General features: G+C 46.4%; 1 protein-coding gene across 1 annotated transcript in view; it reads right to left on the bottom strand.

The window, feature by feature from the left end:
- CENPF (centromere protein F) overlaps positions 1–17,885 on the bottom strand; it is a 421,242-nt gene extending 403,357 nt beyond the window's left edge. Inside the window, exon 1 of the mRNA XM_078649780.1 lies at positions 17,755–17,885. The gene's annotated coding sequence lies outside the window, so the exon portion shown is untranslated. The remainder of the gene's footprint in view (positions 1–17,754) is intronic.
- Positions 17,886–22,381: the final 4,496 nt, after the last annotated feature.

The following is a 22,381-nucleotide window of genomic DNA, read 5'->3' as shown; positions in this document are numbered from 1 at the left end:
GATACTAATGATTATGATAAAGACGTTTTGAAACAACTATCCAATCAGGTACATTATAGACCTTTAGCAGAGAACCCAACTATGAGGTTAAAAGCACAAACACTAGAATTGACTACTAATGCAGTGGAAGAATGCTGGATCTGCAAAAATGAGTTCGAGTTTTTAAATAGCAATACACACAAAATACCAAATATATATGTATTGCCCAAAACACATAAGAGTATCGAAATCCCTCCTGGGAGACCAATTGTGTCGGCATGAGGATCACTATTAAAACCACTAGCCAAATACATTGACACTTTTTTGATACCATTAGGTAAGGAAACGAGATCTTATGTAAGGGACACAATTGACTTGATTTCTAAAATAGAACAGCTACCATATGACAAAGACAGACAATTTTTAGTATCCTTTAATATAGAATCATTGTATACTAATATACCACAGGACAAGGCTTTAGCTGAAATGAGATATAAACTTGATCAAAGAGAACGCCTTCACCAAGTCCCGACTGAATTTATAGTGGATTTGGCAACATTGTGTCTCAAAAATAATTTCTTTAACTTTAAAAACACTTTTTATGTACAAGTAAAAGGAGTGGCAATGTGATGTAGTTTTTCACCAGAAATTGCTAATCTAGTCATGGATGAATTCGAAAAACTATGGATATATGGCGACACCAATCCCTTTAAAATGCAAATTGGGTTTTGGTGTCGCTATATAGACGATATCATTGATTTGGGAAGGTGATGACACGCAACTTACTGCATTTCACAATTGGCTGAACATGAGGACTAACGATCTAAAAGTTACAATATCTAAGGATAATCAAAAACTCAATTTTCTAGATGTCTGGATTATACATAATAATGGCCATCTAGAAGTTAGTCTATGTACAAAGCCTACAGACAGAAACACTTCATTGCATTTTTCAAGCGGGCATCCTCGTAGTTTGAAAGAAAACCTACCCTACAAACAAATTTCTCCAGATTAGGAGAAACTGTAAGAATAAGGAGGATTACATCAGAAATGCAAAAATACTGAAAAATAAATTATTAAATCGAGGGTACCCAAGAAAGTTGGTAAAAGTTGCCCTAAAGAGAGCTTGGAATACACCAAGAGAGGAGCTGTTAACACCCAAGCTACGCCCAAATGCCACACCACTAACATGTGTTTTAACATATGGACCCAAAGTCAATCAAATTAAAAAGATAATCTAAAAAAATTGGCGTCTACTAGAGCACTTAGGAATCCCAAAACCTTTATTTGCCTTCAAAAAGGGTAGAACTTTCCGACAACAGCTAGTGAGAGCAACAAGGAGTATTGCTCCACCTAAAAAAGATACAAGGAGTTTACTTAGTCTACCTCCAGTTGTGGGCCATTATAGATGCCAAAAATGTGCAGCCTGTTGTTTGACAGCAGATTCAAAAGACGTCTTTTTAAACGGACAAAAACATATACAACAAACTTTTTTTAATTGCAACACAAAAAAAGTAATTTACTGTATAATATGTCTGTATGAAAAAGTCTATATTAGACAAACAATCCAACCGGTAAAAAACAGGATTTTACTGCATAAATCTAGAATTAAGTGCAGAACCATTGGGGCTCCATTGGTACAACACTTTCTAACTGAAAACCATACAGATAATGATATTCGCTGGTCAGTATTATTAACATTGCAAAATGTGAAAAAAGAATAACTGCAGGGTAAATTGAGTAATCTAGAAGCAAGATTGATTGAGAAATATCATACTACAACCCGAGGTCTAAATGACCGTAATGAAATCTGGTCACTCATATAACTACCTATAGGAGCGGTCAGTGTCAAGTTATGTGAGAACTGTATATTGATATGCATCTGGACTATTAACGTGTTGTTAACGATAATAACCAATGTGTTAATATATCTTTTTGTACAGGCAGAAAAAGTATGACAAGTCTGAAGTACAGAAATAGATTGTGAGGAGCTGCAGAAAGTATCTCTCAACGGTGTTGTTTAGTTGGTTTTCACTTGGGTGTAGTAGTTTAAAAAGAATATTTGCATGTTCTTAATATTTTATTTTACTTCATCATTATTATTTTTTCTGAAATGAGTCTTTTATTGAGTTTATACATTTAATAGTAAATATATATTGTGAATTTGTAAAATATTTTGGTGGGTTAAAGCGCCTTTATAATAAGACTGCTTGAATGGACCCCTTTAACAACGTTTGCGGTATTGGGAAACAATATAAGAATGGCCGCCAGCAGAATCCTTTCTCTGGGAGAGTAAAGGTTGTTGCCTCGTGTTGAGATAGTCTGCTTTCAATTTCCCTTACGGGACGCTTTAAAAGCATGGGAATAGTGGAGTCCGGTCACGTAATGTGTTTAGAAGAAAGCCGGTGACGGAAGCATAGATTGTATGGCAACTACGAGCTACGTGGGAGAATACGAAGGTAACTTAGAGGCTCTAAAGCGGCCTGTAAGGTGATTAGATAACACCGTAAAGGGACTCACGTGGTTCTCTTTTTTTAGTGAACCGGAGATAGAAAAAGAAAAAAAGAAACCGAGTTCAAACAGCTTTTGAAACACGCGACCCGGGGTTGCAAATACACCGGTACCGCGGGAAAGAATCTTAAGGTATAGTAGACTTGGGGCACACATTTCTTTGCCGCTAATATATACGTAGTTACTCACTACGTAGCGGTTTGGGGACTTTAGCCCGTTTATTTGCTTTGTTTTTTTAGAACTTTTTCGGAAGCCAAGCAAGTGACATTCCTGAGCGGAAACGCGGGGATCTTTAACATTGCGTTAGATATCGCAAACATTGTGTTGTATATCTACATAAGGTAATTACCTATATAGAATCAATATCAGCTTGAATGCGAGTGGCCTAGAACCATTTATGAGGTCTATGCCTTGAATAACTATACAAAGAGGGCAGTTTGGCATGCCTTGGCACGCGTCTCTTTCTAATTACCAATTCTTCACTTTTCTCTCTATTTTAAAAGAATACACAGTTTATTTATTAGAGTTTATGTAGAGAGTTACTGACTACATCTCCAAGTTTGTAAATTTTATGTAAATACCAGGGTAATATGTGTCGTTTTTTGGTAAAAATCTTTTGTAACTATGTTTGTAAACTGAGACATGTAGGATTTAAAGATGTACAGATAATGTATATAAAATATATGTATATAAATAGAGTGCTCTTTGTATATTGTAGGTACCCAGCTTATTACCCCTGTCCTAATGAGGCCTAAGATATGTCAGGCCGAAACGAGTCGACCTTGAGTGGAGAATCCCTATAAAATATAAAAGAAATGATATAAAAAGATTAGGAGAAGGACTAAAAAAAACTGTAGTTCACTGTTGTACTCCCCTATGAGAACACGGGGCGATCTCTTGACAGAATGTCATTGTTTATATATGAATAGCATCTGTATTATTGATTAGGGTAACTTTAGGGATTTTTTGACTATCAATTGGATAAATAACTTGTGGCTACATATTTCATTAGCTATTTGAAAGTATGTACCGTTTTTCTATTGTTATTAAGTATATATGTATAAAAAATAAAAATGGAGAACTACAGTTTGAGTTTGTGACGTTAATTCAAAACAAAAAAATGTGGGAAATAATTTCTGTGGATGGATTCATTAATATTTTCCTATCCAGTTAATGTTGATTGAAGTATTGATTTCGAAGCAGTTTTCTTAGTATTTTCAAGTTAATATATGCCCAGATGCGGTCGGAGTATTAGGGCTATCCCCTTGTTTGTTATATAGGAAATCTGACAACAGCATAGTCAAGAGGGATTGGATAAGGAAATTTGAGACAGTTTAAAAGCAACAAAATAGAAGAAAATGTTTCAGAATTTCACAAAGAATACACAGATAAAATCGAAATGCTTTGTAGCTAGATGACTAAATGAACAAACCACCCTTCCTTTACACCGATCGACACAGAAGAATACTTGTCTGCATGCCTATTGGGCCTGACCCAAAGGTGGCAATACTACATATAATTGCCTGCCATAACGGGCCCCTTGCACCATACCAACTGGTCTACCTCATAAAATCTACGCCTACTTTTAGTGGACATGCAAGTGAGAAAGATGTTGACATTGTCAGATAACTCTGGTCATTCATCAAAATCATCTGTGTTCATCTTTAAGCTGTCAAGGCGGATCATTGTGAAGTAATAATTGGCATCTGCTTTGATCTGAAAGTCAAGAATTTTAATCTAAAAAAGGCAGGCTATCGTCCATCCTTCCAAGGTCAGTAAATGAAGAAAAATTAAGTTGGGAAGCAGTAACACGTTTTTGAAGCATTTAAGATAGCAGGCCTGTCGAGTTAAAATCTGTATGAAATGTAATTATGCATTCAGTTTTTTGCTCTTTACAGGTATTCTACCAACCGAATAACACACTCACTCATTCATTTATTCGGTAAACATTTATTTCAAACTATTTTTGTAAACAGTTTGTGGAAAGCAAACACATCAAGCCACCTGCCCATTTCATTGTTTCTTTAAACTCTGCCTTCAATGAAATAGAATTTATGATGTATACTTGCAACATTATCCCAAAATAACATCTCACTTTATACAGCACATGAAGAATGACTCTTCTAGTCACTGCATGCAAAATGTACCAAACCTAAACCTGAACATTTCACCATATTCAGTATTAAAATCTTTGACAAAGTCAATGAGTTTGCTACTGTATTGTATGTGCAATAAGAGACACACAACAGCTATGCCCGTATGCAGATAAAATCAGAGGTTCCCATGCACACATACCACAAGATTTATAAGCACTCGTACACAGACCATCAAATATGCAGAGACCTACACACAGAGGCAACACCCAAAGTATGTAGTCGAACATCATTTAGGCAGGCGCACAGTAACAGTAATTAGATTGATATGCTTAGTGCTCAAAACTAGACACAGTCTCCATTTGAGTACCTTGAAGCTTTCCTAATCATGCTGGTGAATACTCAAACAATTATGTTATTGTTGCAGGAGATTTTAGTGCCAAGCTAGGCCATGGCAAGGAGAAACAGGAGTACTTCAATGCCAGGTGGGCAGTTCTCATCCCCACTCAACAACAAGATTTAACTGCAGAAAATATTAAAGATACATTTTTTGAAGCTTTCTGCGCTAAGACATAAACTGGCAGTTATTCAAAAGTGGATTCTGTCCGTCTGTAATGAGAAGTAATCTTCATCCATATCTTATATCTTTCCTCCCAAGGAATCGTGAACACATTACCACAACTGAGAACTGCAATGGAGCATTAAAAGCGACCACAGTCCCATAAGAACAGAGATTGATAAAGCTATGAACGAACAAGCAGAGACTCAACCCTTCCCAGTGAGTTCCACAGAAACCAGTATATCAACTAGTCTCAAACTGAAAAGAGTGCAAAAGAACTTGCTAGTGAGCAAAGAAGGGGAGCATGTTAAAATCGTATTCACCCCCATCCCCCACCCCGACAAAAAAATGTGTCAAGTTGAAACCCTAGAGTAAGAGGTAGGCAATAGGTTTTGAAGGGGCAATATAGCCTATTTAGCCCAAGAATATAGCCAGAAGCGGGGCGTGGCCAACAGCATGGCCGACTGAGACGTGTCTCCCGGCAGCTCAGGTGAGCCGATCCGAATCAGACAAGAAAACAGCACCTGACCGCCCCAAATTCGAATGTCGGGCTTGCATGAAGGCCCGGTGCTCACCTGGATCTTGATTTCCAGCTCCTGGCAGAAACCGGCAGCGAGAATTGCCGAGGAGATCCTGGAGGCGGCCGCCGCGGAATCCAAGATGGCGGCGATGGACGGCACCAGAGGCGCTGTGTGGGGAAGTTAACCCTGAGCGGCGGGCTCAATCTGGGGAGTGACAACGGTGGCGTCTGAAATGGTGCGCGAAGGGACCCCTGCCGTGAGCTAGTGCGGTATTGCCGGGAGCACGGTGCGGGCCGATGGAACTGCTGGCGGCCGGTCTGGAGGGAGAACGCTGACTGCGGTGGAAACGCCCGGCCGGACTGATTGCAGGAGGTGGTGCAGGAGGTGTCCCTGCCTGGGGTCTGGCCGGCCCTCGGCGGAGGGCTTGAGGAGGGGACCGCCGCGGGACACACTGGACTAGTGGGGAGTGATCCGGAGTCGGCCTGTACGGGAGGCCTGAGTGGAGGTAGCAGCACACGCGCGGCTGGGAGGACGGCCCGGGGAGAGGCTCATCGGCTGCATCCCTCGCCTCGCGGCTATTCACTAAGATAGCCGCCAAAGAAGAGCCTGCACTGTGCGCGGTGGGCGCATGAGGAGGCAGAGCGAACGTGTGGGAAGGCTACTGGGACACCTTGACAGTGGAGGCCACGGCCCAGCTTGGTGGCTGAGAACTCAAACGTCTTGTCGCCGCACCCCCGCGCCTCTTGGGCCATGGGACACTGCTCTCCTTGCCCCCCAACCCTCGTTTTTGTTATCAGGGGAACTAGGGTAGACTGGCAGGTGCTGAGCGAGTCAGGCCTTGGTGACGCCGGTGACACAGGATCTCAGCTGGAACGTCCATCGGAGGAAGGGGGTCCACCACTGGCAGTGGATGCTGGACGTGTGCTGAATTGACCAGCGGAGCCATAATTGTCGGCAACTGCTCAGGATCAGTGCGGCTACTGCAAGGTGGAGCTGGAGGCAGCACCGGACGCAGGCATTCAAGAAGGGAGCTCCACGACGGCCCATATAATGGGAAAGAGGGACGCGGTGGCCAGGACTCCCAGGCAAGGGACACTAGACAGGTATGCGTCGGCTCTTGCTGTCACCGAGCCAGAATCAAGGGGAGTTCGCTCGGATACGGAGTTCCTTATGGAGGCTATCCAGGCATCGAGGGCCAACATCCAAGCTTCGAGAGCGGCCCTAGAGGTTAAAATCGGCGAAGTGGGGTCGGAAGTGAATCTGTTACGGCAGGACTTCCGTAACCTGACGGAAACGGTGACCACCGCGGAAACTCGGCTGAGCGATGCGGAAGATGTCCTCACCACGTTAAAGAAGGACGTAGTTGAGCTCTAGGCCTCCCACAGGCACCTCCAGTGGAAGGTGGACGATGCCAAAAACAGGGCACGCCGCAATAACCTCCGCTTTGTAGGTTTCCGTGAAGGAATTGAAGTGAACAATATGGAGGCGTTCCTCCATGACTGGCTGCGGAAGACCTTTCCGACAGCGTTTTTTTTAATTGCTTCATAATAGAAAGAGCGCACCGGGCTCTACTGGCAAACCCGCCGGAGGGGGCCAGACCAAGGTCGGCAATAGCCCGTTTTCTGAACTTTGCGGACCGCGACCTGATACTACATGAGGCTAGGAAGATGGGAGAGATCCGCCTCGAAAACACGGACATTATGATTTTCCCAGACTATAGCCATGGTGCAGAGGCACTCCTTTGACCAGGTGAAAGCGAAACTGAGAGACTTCCACATCCAGTATATGTTGCTTTTCCCGGCGAAGCTGAAAGTGGTCTTTCAGGAGAAAACGCACTTCTTCACCCATCCGGAGGACGCCTAGCAGTGGCTTGAGGAACGCTCTCCCCTGCGCCCTCCCCTGCGCCGAGGGGATGACATGAGACGGTAGACCAGGCCGGGCACGCCGGCATTCGGGAACCGATGGGAGATGCCGCGCGGCAGCAGGAGACAGACGACGACGCCGTATCCGACACACGATTCGGCACTGAGGCGGAGGAGGAACTCGTCATCTCCGCTGCTGGGAACTCAAGAAGGGTCTAGGTTCAGATGCCTGGCAAGGAATGCACGATCGGAGGGAGAGGAAGGTACGGGTGGACACTCTTCAGGGGGAGAAGACGATGCAGGGACTTTATCTATGCATCCCCTGGTAGCGGTGATAAATGAGATGGAACAGGAGGGAAACAAGAAGGTCCGAATTTCACAAGGTGATCTCCAGGACTCGCACTCCTGAAGTAGGGGCGGCAGGGACTTTGGAGAGACTGGCTCTAACCTGGACTGCAAGCAAGTAGACACTTTCTCTCCCCCCCTTATTCCCTCTGGGTTACTGTTAGTTAGGGTATTTTGTTCCCTGATACACAGCTACTGCTGAGGGGGTTGTTGCACGTCTCCGGAATTTGGTCCTGGGATTAGCTTGCTAGGGGGGGATCTAGGGTGGGTGATAGACCTTCTCTGCCCAAAAGTCCTGTAGTTAGCCACTAGGCTGAGTTAGGGCGGCCGGGGGGTGGGGGGGTAGGGGGAGATGGGGTAAGGGTTCATGGTTTGTTGTTTGGGGTTCAATGGAGGGAGACAGGTGATGTTTTCTGCTCTTCTGTGGGGAGGGGGGTTGGGGAGGAAAGGGATTGTTTGAAACATGTCATACTACTTACATATGCCTACATACTGCATCCCCTGTGCATTTACCCCTTACACACCGCAGGCCTGGAGGTAGACATCGTGGATGACAAGTCCAATGGGGGAGGATCGGACTTCGGGTGGAGTTAAGATTCTCACGTAGAATGTCAACGGCCTTGGCTGTAAGATTAAGCGGGGGATAGTTCACAATGCAGTGAAGAGGGTCGGAGCCGATGTCATATTACTGCAAGAAACACATATGCAGGGTACCAAATGCACTTTTCTAGCTAGGCGACAGTATAGAGTCCTGGCACATGCGGGATTTACCTCAGGATCAAGGGGGTGGCGATTCTGATCAGGAAACACCCGCCATTCCAGGTGACCCAAACTTGGCTGGATCCGCAAGGAACATATGTGGGAGTGCGGGGACACTGGCGGAGAAGGGACTACACATTTCTTTCTGTCTATGCACCACCCAAATTACAAGCAGGCACACTCAGGTCGATCACTGACATTCTCCTACAAACGTCAGACACGGTTCAAGTGGTGGGGGGGAGACTTTAACGATGTTATGGAGCCAGCGCTTGACAGGACGGGGGACAGGGAGAGGGTCTCGACACCCACTTTGTTAGCAAGGACAATGGTGGCCCTGGGATTGGTAGATACTTGGAGGTGGCTTCACCCAGAGGCTCGGGTTTACTTGTTTTTCTCTGGGGCGCATAAAGTGTTCTTCCCGGCTGGATTATATATTCATGGCCTGGCAGGAATTGAAAGTTGCGGATAAGGCAGAGTACCAGGCAAGGGGTGTCTCGGACCACTCGGCTCTCTTGGCTACGATAGGGGGGGGGGAGGGAGAACAGGAGGCGAGTTGTGTGGCGCTTAGCGGCATGGGATTTGCAGAACGCGGACATTCTGCGTGGCTTGCGGGCAAACGTGAAAGTATATGTAGCGGATAATGAAGGCACAGTTTCCTCTCGGGTAACGTTCTGGGAAGCGCTTAAGACGGTCCTGAGGAACAGGGCTCAGAACAGGATAGCGGCCGAAAGGAGGAAAGAGGGGGAGGAGACCAGACGGCTGGAAACGCAGATTCTGGCCTTGGAGCAGAAGCACCAGACGGACGGTGACCAGGGGTCTCTTAGACAACTTCTAGACGTACTACGACTGTATAGAGACCTGGCGACGGGTGAGGCACGGAAGCAGCCCCTAGCGACACTCCACCGCCTATATGATGTTGGAGATAAGTCCGGGAGACTGTTGGCCTGGCTCAGTAGAAAAGACAGGGATGCGAGGTGGGTGGAAAAGGTGGGAGACGGACAGGGAGGCTGGGCACGGATTGACGACCGTATAGCAGAAGTATTCGTGAACTATTACTGCGCCTTCTAATAGGCTAGAGACCTGGGGCAGCAGGAGGATGCGCTGCGATATATGAGCCATATTGAGCTTCCGACCCTTACGGAAGACGTTCAACACGAGCTGGACACGGAAATTACGGTAGATGAAGTTAGGGAGGCCTTAGGTAAACTCAGGGCGGGGAAATCTCCGGGACCCAATGGTTTTCCGGCGGAATTCCTTAAAAAATGGCAGATCTGCTGTCCCGCCATTTGTTGGGTCTCTTCGAGGACGCAGTGGCAGAGGGTCTCCAACAAGCCACTATCGTCCCAATATATAAAGAAGGTAAACTCCCTGACGATTACACGTCTTATAGGCCCATTTGGCTCCTGAATGTGGAGACGAAACTCCTGGCAACGATCCTAGCTCCCTGCTTGCGGGGAGTGATTTCAGGCCTGGTGCACTTAGACCAAACCGTTTTTTTGCCTGACAGAGCGACTAGATACAATCTTCGACGGACTCACAACTGGTTAATGGAAGTCAGTCATAGGGAAGAGCCGCACCTGTTTCTATCTCTGGACGCAGAGAAAGCATTCGATGCGGTACATTGGCCCTTTTTAGAAGGGGTGTTGAATCGCTTTGGCTTTGGCCCGAAATATAGGCAAACGGTAATGCTGCTCTACACCGACCCTAGGGCAAGGGTACGGGTCAATGGGGTGCTGTCGGAGGACTTCCCCATAAGACGAGGCACCAGGCAGGGGTGCCCCTTATACCCGTTGCTTTTTGCGCTGACCATAGAGGTGCTGGCTTGTGCGGTACGACAAAATGTGGAAATTAGGGGATTCAGACTGGGGCAGGGAGACACCATGGAGGAGAAGATCTCTTTATATGCGGACGACGTTCTGCTGTACGTCTCGCACCCGGACAAGACGATCCCGGCGCTGTTCACGGAATTAGCACAATACGGTGCCAGAGCTGGATACCAGATAAACTGGCATAAATCGATTCTGTATGATCCAAAAGGGGAGGGAAGATAGCCCACTCTTCAGGGGAGACTGTAGACGACAGGGGAGGGATTTTTATACTTAGGAATTTTTGTGTCGACGGATAGTACCCGGTCCTATACTAGGAATGTCAAACGCATATTGAGCAATTTTGAGGAAGATGCGGCGAGGTGGCGGCTAACCCCGCTTACCTTGCTAGGCCGCGCTGCCATGTTTAAAATGATATCCCTCCCTAGATTTCTGTATGCGTTTCAAAATTAGTATTTCCCCCTCAAGCGAAGGGTCTTTCAGGATATACATGCAGAACTGAGGACCTTCCTGTGGCTGGGAAAACCGACTCGGGTAGCACTGACGACATTGCAGAGACATCAGCATGACGGGGCAATATCGTTACCCAACATAAAAGCGTATTACTGGGCAGAACACCTAACACCCATAAATGAGTGGATACATGCTCCGGCCTCCCATCCCACATATGCGTTAGAACGCCACACCATGGAGAACCGCACATACCTACATTACCTGTACGGTGGGAAGGGGGGTAATAGACTGCTCCCGGCCACAAGGGTTACACTGGGAGCTTGCACGGGCAACAAAGATCCCGGGGTGGGAAGGTAAACTAACTAAGCAAACTCCCTTATGGAAATGTGCCTGGCTCAAGGAGTTAAATAAGCTGAGGGGCTTCAGGACATGGGATGCCATCGGTATTTCAACATTAGGCGATGTGATGAGGAGGGGGGAGTTGCAATCCTTTGCAGCGCTGCAGAAGGATTATGGCCTCCATCGCACACAATATTACCGGTACCTGCAATTGTCACATGCGTGGAGAGCGGAAGGGGCTTTAAAAGAGGCTCTCCCAGAGTAAGCCCCACTAGAGGGACGCCTCCTACAAGAACTCATTCCTAACAAGGCGGTGTCCTTGACCTATAAGACACTAATGAATAACCTGCCGGATGGCTTAGGGAACCTCAGAAGTGTATGGGAACGAGAGGTGGGGGAGATGGATGAGGTGGGCTGGAGCACGGTTTTGATGCACCCGAGGGTAGTAGCGATCAAATCACGCTTAAGGCTCATTCAATTTAATGTCCTTCATAGGACCTACTTTGATAGAGTCCGCCTCCACAGAATAGGTCTGGCGACTGACCCATGCTGCCTGCGCTGTGGGCATGAAGAGGGGAATTTCTTACACATTATTTGGAGCCGCACCAACATACAAGTCTTTTGGGGGGAGGTACTGAGAGAGCTGGGAGAAGTACTGGAAGTTGATATACAGACCGACCCTAAGCTGGTACTCCTTGGCATGACAAATGATGTGGACTTACCGCGTCCACAGCTGATATTCCTGATGCTGGCATTGATTGTGGCGAAGAGGGATGTGGCCAGGAAATGGGGAGCGCCAGAGCTACCCCAGTTAGAGGAATGGAGGAGGGGTATGGATCTTAACATGGCTGCCGAGAGGGTCACATACAAGACGAGGGGGTGCCCTAAAAAGTTTCATAGAGTGTGGGGCAAGTGGCGGCGATACCATGGACTGGATGGTGGACTTTGAACTGAATGTAAGGGGTGGGCTCTGGATGGTAGCGGTTGGGTTGAAGGAGATATATTTCAAAACTGTATTATGGTGGTCTGGGGTGGTCGGGTTGGGGGTAACGCGGACTTATTGTGTAGGGAATATGCAATTGGTGGGGGAGGCGGGCTGGGGGGTTGAGGAGTGGGACATGAGGAGTATTTTTGACATGTCTTTTGTGGCTGCATCATGGAAGTTAATAAAAGTATTTATAAAAAAATAAACAAAATAAAAAAATATAGCCAGAAGAAATCAATAACTGAACACTAGAGAATAGGCCTAGAGCCAGAGAGCACAAATACGCTAAGCAAAGAATGAAAAAGATCGCTAAAAAGAAGGAAAAAAGAAATATGAAAGGGCAGTGATAAAGTGTTTGAACAACTTCTGAAACTGGTAGCTTAGGGCACTACTCAAAGTTAAGGATTCACAAGTCAGGCCATACAGCGGAACATCCAAGACCGCCGTTATAAAGCATGTTTTAAGGAGAGTCATGCCCAAACTAAACCACCACAGGCACGCTGAGACCCCAGAGACTACTAGTTAGCATGCAATGAAATGTCATCAGTTGCGAGCAATAAAATGAAGTGCTGAAATTGTTCTCAACTTAACAAATCAAAAATGTTATTTATTCTCTAAAGATAAAGCAGCCAGCCCTAGACTACTGCGCAATTAAATGTTTACTTGTTTAAGAATACTGGTACAATAGCATTCAAATTTCTCCCTTTGTGTCTTGCCTCCACCATATGCTTGATCTAAACAAAAGGGAAGATAGACGGCCCAAACTTATAGGCGTCAAAAAGACTAACTGATGTATAAGTAAACATAAACAAAAGCATCATACTGCACAATCAAACTGATGTACAAGTAAACATCTACAAAAGCATCATACTGCATAATCAGCTTGATGATGAACAAGACCTATCAGTTCCAGGGAAGCTTTCCACCAGGTCCGCTGACTGTATATCAAGCCTAAATCTTAAAATACTTGAGGACAGAAGTAGCCAAATTGAAATGAGGTAAGATCTATGCCATTTCCCTAAACAGCTTATGGTGCAGTTTTAAAATGTCACTTCGACATTTGCCAGGCAAAAACATTCATTTTTAATAATTATTAAGTCACCCCTGAGGTAGGCCTTTAGGGCTCATAGGGGCAGGGTGCACTGTATTTAAAATGTAGTACATCTACGTTTCAATGGTACATGTCCCGGCAGAGAAAAACTCTTCAAGTCGTTTTTAGGTCTCGACATAAAGCATTGCTTTAGCAATGCATGTTAGTCGAGATTCTAGTAAGCGGTCCGAAAAGTCTGCCAAAACGGCGGATTAGCCACAGTTCATGTGATGTATGCGCATGCACAAACCAGCCATGTGACACACCACCATTTGTCTGTGCCTCGCATCAGACTTCAAAGCTGCCGCTACCCCGCCCGCCGCATCAGACTTCAAAGGAATGCGCTTCTCTCCCTATACAGTGTCTTTCCCTGCTCTCGCGTTGGTCAGGCCGGGTCTCGCGTCTCCAGCCCCAACCTCCCACACCGTGTCTAGGCCCTCCCCAGCCGCCCCTGTGCAGCAGCCACATACCTGGCCCGCGGAGGTCAATAAACTGTGTAATTGCTGACTTCACAGGAATGCGCTCCGCCGCCACAGCAATGACGAGAGCTTGTTATTTTATTTACCCATCCCCATGTTTTTCTTCCTTTCCATTACGTCTTTTCCCGCTTCATTGCACGTAGCTTCCTCTTTTTTCAATTATCACCTTACATTTTCTTCATTTTATGAACCCATTTCTTCTCCTGTTTCTAACATTCCTCATCCTCTCACCCTGTCTCTTCCGATCTCTCTTCCTCTTGTTTCTTCAGTGTACACCCCTGCTTTCACTTTTGCCGTCTTGTTGTACAATTACAGAGAATTTTTTTTTTTGTTTGTTTGTTTTTTGCACGGGTACTTGGGGAGGCTTCGAGGAGCCCTCTGCAGTGGGGAGGCTTGGGAGTCCTCGTGTTTCGCTAATACTGACCCCTTACGTAGCGCTCACCACAGCTGAAAGGTCTCTAGGCACGCAGTTATGCGCTGTATGCTGGGTTTGACTTTGTCTCTTCATTTCCTGTAACGTGTGGACAGACACACTCGCATCACCATTATGTCTCTTACAAGAGCACTACATGTTCCACCCTCCCTTCTATAGTATACTACCTGACCCTTGTTCTTCCTTTCCATTACGTCTTTTCCCGCTTCATTGCACGTAGCTTCCTCTTTTTTCGATTATCACCTCTTACATTTTCTTCATTTTATGTACCCATTACTTCTCCTGTTTCTAACATTCCTCATCCTCTCACCCTGTCTCTTCCTATCTTTCTTCCTCTTGATTCACGATGTCCTTTTATCCTCTTTCTTTCTCTCTGTCATAAGCTGCACTTTTCCTTTTCCAAAGCCCTGTTTTCGCCTCCCACTCGTATCTACCTCCACCGATCCTTTCCTTCTTATATTTTGTATGCAAAACAAAAACACTTTCTCCACAAACAGCACTTTTATCCAGTCTCACCTCTGGCTGTCTTTACATGCTTACACCCCTCTCCAACAGACCACTCACACTGCCCCCCTTTCACACAGACCACACACACTGCCCCCCTTTCACACAGACCACACACACTGCCCCCCTTTCACACAGACCACACACACTGCCCCCTTTCACACAGACCACACACACTGCCCCCCTTTCACACAGACCACACACACTGCCCCCTTTCACACAGACCACACACACTGCCCCCCTTTCACACAGACCACACACACTGCCCCTTTCACACAGACCACACACACTGCCCCCCTTTCACACAGACCACGCCACACACTGCTGCACGCAACACACTGCTGCACGCCACACACTGCTGCATACACTGCTGCACGCCTCACACTGCTGCACGCCTCACACAACACACTGCTGTACGCCTCACACTGCTGTACGCTGCATGCCTCACACTGCTGCACGCCTCACACTGCTGCACACACTGCTGCACACACTGCTGCACGCCTCACACAGCTGCACGCCTCACACAGCTGCACGCCTCACACAGCTGCACGCCTCACACAGCTGCACGCCTCACACAGCTGCACGCCTCACACTGCTGCACGCCTCACACTGCTGCACGCCTCACACTGCTGCACGCCACACACTGCTGCACGCCACACACTGCTGCACGCCACACACTGCTGCACGCCACACACTGCTGCACGCCTCACAACACCACCACATCACTCAGGGACACCACCACATCACTCAGGGACACCACCACATCACTTTAGGACACCACCACATCCCTCAGGGACACCACCACAGCACTCAGGGACACCACCACATCACTCAGGGACACCACCACATCACTCAGGGACACCACCACATCACTCAGGGACACCACCACAGCACTCAGGGACACCACCACAGCACTCAGGGACACCACCACAGCACTCAGGGACACCACCACAGCACTCAGGGACACCACCACAGCACTCAGGGACACCACCACAGCACTCTGGGACACCACCACAGCACTCTGGGACACCACCACAGCACTCTGGGACGTGATACCACCACAGCACTCTGGGACGTGATACCACCACAGCACTCTGGGACGTGATACCACCACAGCACTCTGGGACGTGATACCACCACATCACTCTAATACACCACCACATAACTCTAATACACCACCACATCACTCAGCCCAACCACATCATCACTCAGCACCACAACAGCACTGTCCTTGCTTGCTACCAACAAGCATTGCCATGGCCAATAGGACTCGCATTAGGAAATTGTAAGCTATTGGCTTTGTGAATAAAAATGCTATTAATTTATATATTTTCAAAGCCAACACATATTAAAAAAAATGTCATTTACAATACCAATAGCTCACACTTTCCTAATGCGAGACCTATTGCATTGCAAATGCTTGTTCAATTTTGTAAGGCCTCTCTCTTGCATCGACTAACTCTGGGTTACCTTATTACATTTAAGAAGTGGTAACTTAACATTGGGAGCAGATAAAGATATGGTGTGTCACTCAAATGAATTGTGATTTAAAACCCTGTTTGATTGTAAAGTCGAATTCTAATTCACAATTCAGAAAATGCCACCATTATAAATTTGAAGATTACAACAAACTCGGGATAACCCTATTTCTCAAACCTGGGGTATTCAAGCTACAATGGTTCGAGAAAAAATAAATAATAAGGAAAATTAATTTGCAATCAGTAATATAAATAAATTAGTCAAATAAAAAAAATTAAGCCAAACAAAGACTTAAAGAGAAGGGGGTACCCAACACAGAAGGTTATTACAAAGTTTTTTTTTTTACTGCAATAGCGAAATGTAAATAGACAGTTACAAAAACATGGTACTCACATAATAACACAAAAAAACCATAATTCATAACATAATATAAACTGTGTAAAACAAAGAACAATTGGAAAAAAGGAAACACAATTAAACAAATAAACAGTCCAATAAATAACAAGAACAGAAGATGGCAATTAATGTTTCCTTATGACTATATGGCAAGAGTGGGCGTCGACAGCGTTTTGACCTATGTTATCCTAAAGTCTTCATCAGGACAGATATACACTTTAGGGGAGTATCCAAAGAAAAGAAATCTAAAAATATAACGAAAAAAACTATATATCAACGGGTATCACAACTGCAAAATTATGATTTAATTAATGATAGCATAACACAGTGCAAGAGATATCATGCATAATAAAAACGAATGAAGATAAGTAAGGCAACCCTCAAGAAAGTGCGTTTTAAAAAAATGCCATTAAATGAATACTCAGTGAAAAATTACCATTAAGAAAGCCAAACCACAACCATGTGGGAAAGGCAGAAGTATAGAGCCACAGTCACCAATTGCCAATAAATCACAAACCAGCCTACTTGTATATTGCCAGGGTGACATTCCAATTTGGAGTTGCAAGCTCATACGAAACTCATCCAGAATTCTAGACCGCAAAAACAATAGAATTACCGGAATGCAGTCGTAATAGTCAAAAGAGTGCTAACACAATTTAGTACTAGCACCATAATTCTTACAAAAATTGGAAAAAGAAAGTGAGACACATGTCATAAAAGTAAGATACGTTTGCTCTGAACTCTCTGCTGTGCGAGTAGGTTGTAAACAGGAACGAACAAAACAAGAACACGGAGTGAGGGAGTACATATAGTTTTCTAGGAAGGGCGCTCCCATTTAAGTAAGTAGAAGGAGTTCTGGGAGTGAGACGCTAAATATGCATTACGATGGTTTAATGTGGCTAGAGTATAGTGGGACAGCAAATCAGGGGGATGGTCGGCAGCTGCTGCGCCCTGTTACACCAGACCTTTAAAAGTGTTGACATTAGATTGGTGGTAGAGATCTTATTGAGATTTACAGAAGCGAGACATTGTAGGTGATATGGGATGGCGGCACAAATTACGAAGTGTTGAAAGATTCAGTTAATATGGTCTGTCACCCACATTGTAATATTCCACAGGGTGAACAAATTACGCCACTTACATGCAAAAATCGGTCGCTGATCCCTCGCCACCTGGTGTCTTCCGTAGTATTCGTATTCTTTATTGACGTAGGCGATTGGAATTGTTGTCATAAACCCGGATTCAAAGTCCGCGCCTGTCTGTACAGCAGCATACGTACGACGGTTACTGCTATGGAAACAGAAGAAAGACAAAAGAACCCCATTTTCCAAATCCTGAAGTCACTAACTGAAAGTGGCGGACATCTTTAAAGAGGGTTTCAATTATAGAAGGATATAGCGTGAGATAAGAAACTGCTCACCAAAGTCTTGCATCGTATTCATTGATTTCATTTTCAGCACTGTAAATTAAAACAATAGCTACCGAGCGAGCGCGAGTATTTTGATTTTCATGTTTTAATATTTAAATACGCATAGTCAAGAAGGTTAATTTCTAGACTAAGTAGTGAATGAAATGCAAATCGAAACTTTAAGACTGACGCATTACTTCGTTACTCCATGACTTAATGGATTCAAATATAGTAGGGTTACTAGACTAGAGCTCTCCTGATACTTGTCGATGCAGTTCATTGTTGATTGTTGTAGGTCTAGTCTTCCTTCCTCCTCATATGCTTACTGCTTATTGGTTGTACATCCACGTCACTTGGAATGTTGCTTTGTATTTAACCTACGTCATGGCATTCGAGTGTGGAGAGAGCCCTTGACCTAGACTCTGCGCAGTCTTCCCTCCACTCTCCCCGCAGGCTTGTTAACTTTAATAAACTTATAATTTAACATTCTTCTCGTGTCATCTTCCTTGACATCACTGCAATTGGCGACGAGGACGGTATCCGATTACGCAAGACGAGCTTGTGGCAGAGACACTATTTCAGGCATCCAGATCATTATTTTGAAGCAAGTACTTACTATAAATTCATGTAAGGAATTTGTTGCTTAATATTAAAATATTTCTTCATTAATTAAGAGGCCAGCAATATTCTGTTGGAATCATTTCTTCTAACTACATTGCGTCGATTATGGAAGAATTTTGTAGAGTTCGATGATCGACAGATGTACAAGATCGCTTGATTTAAAATATCAAGATGTCTAGGAACAACGTCAGGCAAGTAGCTTATACTTTTGTCTAGACGGGTTTTGTCACGATTGCAAATCTTCTCCTTCACGTCTGTTTTCACAGCGCGTGAGGAAACTCCGTGAGGGAAAGTCGTTACAAGTTCTTCATCAACTGCCATTCTTCACGTATTGACAGTTACGTCAGTTACAGCTGTAGTCAACGCATTCCAGAGCTGGAGGCAACAGGTGTTCGGACGTAAAGCGTCATGGCGTCATCAGCGTGAGTTACGCGACGCCATTTTGGTTCTGTGAAAGTTAGTACCAGGTACAGGTTCTACCGTTTATAACTGCTGACTGAAGGTAAATTGGACGCGATTACAAAGAATAGGATTTTTTATTTGAGCAAGTTCATATGCCATAACTAGTATTTAGTTCTGGTCAAGTTGATTTTCTTTGATTAACATTCTAGACTGAAGGCAAATTCATGTGAATATAACTAAAGGATTGATTTATATTTGGCCATTTCCAGCACCATGATAAAAAAGTATTTCATCTTAAATTCATTCTGTCTATTCACACCAGCGCTGATATGATAGTGTAAGAAGTGTATATTGTCCGGCGATAAAATAATTTTGCTGCAAATGAATGTATCTATGGATAGCGCTTAACTGGTGGCGAATTCATTTTGTTTTATTTTTTGTAATATCATCATTGCCACAAGTGCTAAAAGAAAAATGTTTGGAGTGTGGACATTTCCTATTTTCAAGTATTTATTATATACATTGGCACAACATTTGATACTGTTAAATCTAGTCTCAGTATTATTCAGTAAGTAATTAGTTTCAGGGTCACAATTGAGTTTCTTATAAAAAATGAACCTTCAGGGGGCGTGGCTGCGCGGGCCAACATGATGGAAGCAGCCTAGTACAGCTCTGTCCCGCTCGCCATTTATCCGTCGTTTAATCCTGTCCCCCCGCACTGCTGAGTTGACCAGAAGGGAGAATCTTGGCTCCGGATTGCGAGGCAAAGCACCGGTGGCGTTTGCGGGGTGCCAGGGCGTCCAGACAGAGTGTCCAGCGGCACAGCAGCCTTGGGCCTGAGAAGCCGGGGCCTCGGGTTTCGGGCACCCCGAGCACGGCGCATAGGTGGCGGCGGCCGGGAGGGAGTGCAGCCGGCACAACGGCGTTCACCGAACGGCGTCAGTGGACATCGCAGGCCCCCTGGAAGCTCCGAGAGATAGCGGGCAGCAACAGTGGGGGCCCGATCCTCCTACAGTAGCGGCACAGAGACATCTACATGGTGAGGCCCAGAGGTAGGCCGTGAAGCCGGGGGCTAAAGTTTGGCGCTGACCCGGGAAGCAGTCCTTGTGGCTAAAGGTGATCAGCAAGGGATCGGGGGCAGATCGGCCCTCGGTGGAAGAGGCAGTCGGTGGCCAAGGGGTGTACACGGCCAGAAGCTGAGTCTTGCACAACAGAGCGAGGCGTGGTGGCGGACCGTGGCCCGGTTAGGCGATCGGACGGTAGGGCAAAGTATCCGTCTGTGGAGGCCCCAGGACCGCAGCATCAAGTGGGACACCGGCAGTGGAGTGAAGAGCCACGAGAAGTGACCGGTGGCTAGGAGACACGTGTCGACTACATGTGGCAAGCAGCCGGCCTGGACTGTGGTGGTCTGCATGCTGGAGATCTACTGTGCCATTGCTCCTAACACCTAGCCCAATTGAACACTGCGGGACTTGGGCGCTTGAATACAGGACGCAGTAGGCAGAATTGGAGCACCTCGGCCACCGACGCTAAGATCCAACTGGCGGCTTGAGGGGGAGGAAGCAGCCCTCTGACACGGACGAGTGTAGTGTAGGGTGGCGAGCCTCGGATTTGGACGGCTGGCCAACCTCGTGGGAGCCTAGCCGGGGGCAAGGAAGGGGTCTGCGCGCACACATCGGGGACCCCGGAGTGGTGAAGAGACGGTGCAGGTGGACGGGACGACTGGACTGCTGGTGAGTGTCACTGGTTGCCGCCCAAGATGACGAGAGGAGGGAGCGGTGGGGGCGCCACGAAACATGGGCCAATTTATACATTTACGGAGCCGAATGGAGGAGCCGGGGGCCCTCCAAATCCTGGGCCAGATAACGCAGCACTATTAGCAGCCATAACCCAATCTACGGATATGTTGGACGCGAAAATAGGGTCTGTAGGATCAGATGTTACCCTATTGCGCCAGGACTTGCGCGACGCTGTAGCCCGCATCACGGAGGCTGAAACCAGAATCTCGGGAGTGGAGGATGATGTGGCGACCCTGAAACGCAAAGTCGCCAACGTGGAGAGAATCCAGAAGAGCTTAGCACTCCGGGCGGAAGATGCAGAAGGGCGGCTCGGCGGAACAACTTGCGTTTTGTTGGGCTCCCGGAGGGCTGCGAGAAGGGCAATATGGAAATATTTTTGGCTCAGTGGCTGGAGAGCTGGCTCCCCCGGACTCCCTATCAAACTGTTTTGTGATAGAATTTGCGCACAGGGCTCTTGTTCAGAAGCCGCCAGTGGGGGCCCGTTTCCGGCCTGTCATTGCCAAACTATTGAATTACCACGACCGAGACACCATTCTACAGCAGGTACAGGTGAAGGAACCCCTCCTATTTGAAAATCAGAAGATCCTCATCTTCCCAGGACTACACGCGACTAGTACAACAACAGCGGCAGTCGTTTATGGCGGCGAAGGCACGTCTTCGGGACCTTAAGCTTCCATATGCCCTGCTCTATCCGGCTCACCTGAGGGTGGTTTTCCAGTCCCGCACCCACTTCTTTGACACTCCGGAAGAGGTCTTCCAATGGACTGGTGAGACAGTGAAAGTGAGGGTGCATACCCCGCCGGGTAGGACTCGGACGCTTCGCAGAGTGGGTCACAGCCACAAACTGCCTCGGGGTCATGGGGCAGGGGGAATTGGCTTTCTAGATCCAGGAGGCGCTCCACTTCGGGGGGGCGGCGGGACGTTCAAGAAATGCCTCTGATCCTCCAACAGTGGATCCCTGATTACCAGTCACCCGGGCAGGAGGGACTCCGACATAAATGAGACTGCATGGTAACTGGTATGTCCAAGGCACCAGGGTAGCGAAGCTCTGGGAGAGAGCCGGGCCGAAGAGACTCTTAGTATATGATGAATGTGATATTCGTGGAGAAGCGGGGTGGGGGAAGATATATGAGGGGTGGGTCAGTTCCCCTTGGTTGGGGCTTGCTGGGGGGGGAGTTGGTCTATGGGCAGTTTGAGAGGGATCCATTGGTGTAGCTGGTCTCAGGTAAGTAATGAACTACTCTAAAACCTACATTGTTTTCACTTAGATTGCACATTAGCAATCACCCCCCAGACGTTTCTGAATGCTCATGAAGCAAGCAAGCAAAACTTGACAAGTATGACCACAGCTTCTATAACCTAATTTGAGTGTTTCTATGTTTCTATGTTGTTTGTCATGTGAGTGCCTTTTTTCACAGGGCTAATAAGCGCATGGTTTGTTCCAGGTGACTGCACCTGTCAGAACTACCCAGTACCAGGGTGACCATTGTCTCTCTTTTTCTTTTTCCTCAGGTCATGTAATTTGCATAAACTTGAGC

Source organism: Lissotriton helveticus, chromosome 6 (assembly GCF_964261635.1).
Source record: "Lissotriton helveticus chromosome 6, aLisHel1.1, whole genome shotgun sequence".
Lineage (NCBI taxonomy): Eukaryota > Metazoa > Chordata > Amphibia > Caudata > Salamandridae > Lissotriton > Lissotriton helveticus.
This window is presented reverse-complemented; position numbering and strand designations above follow the sequence as displayed.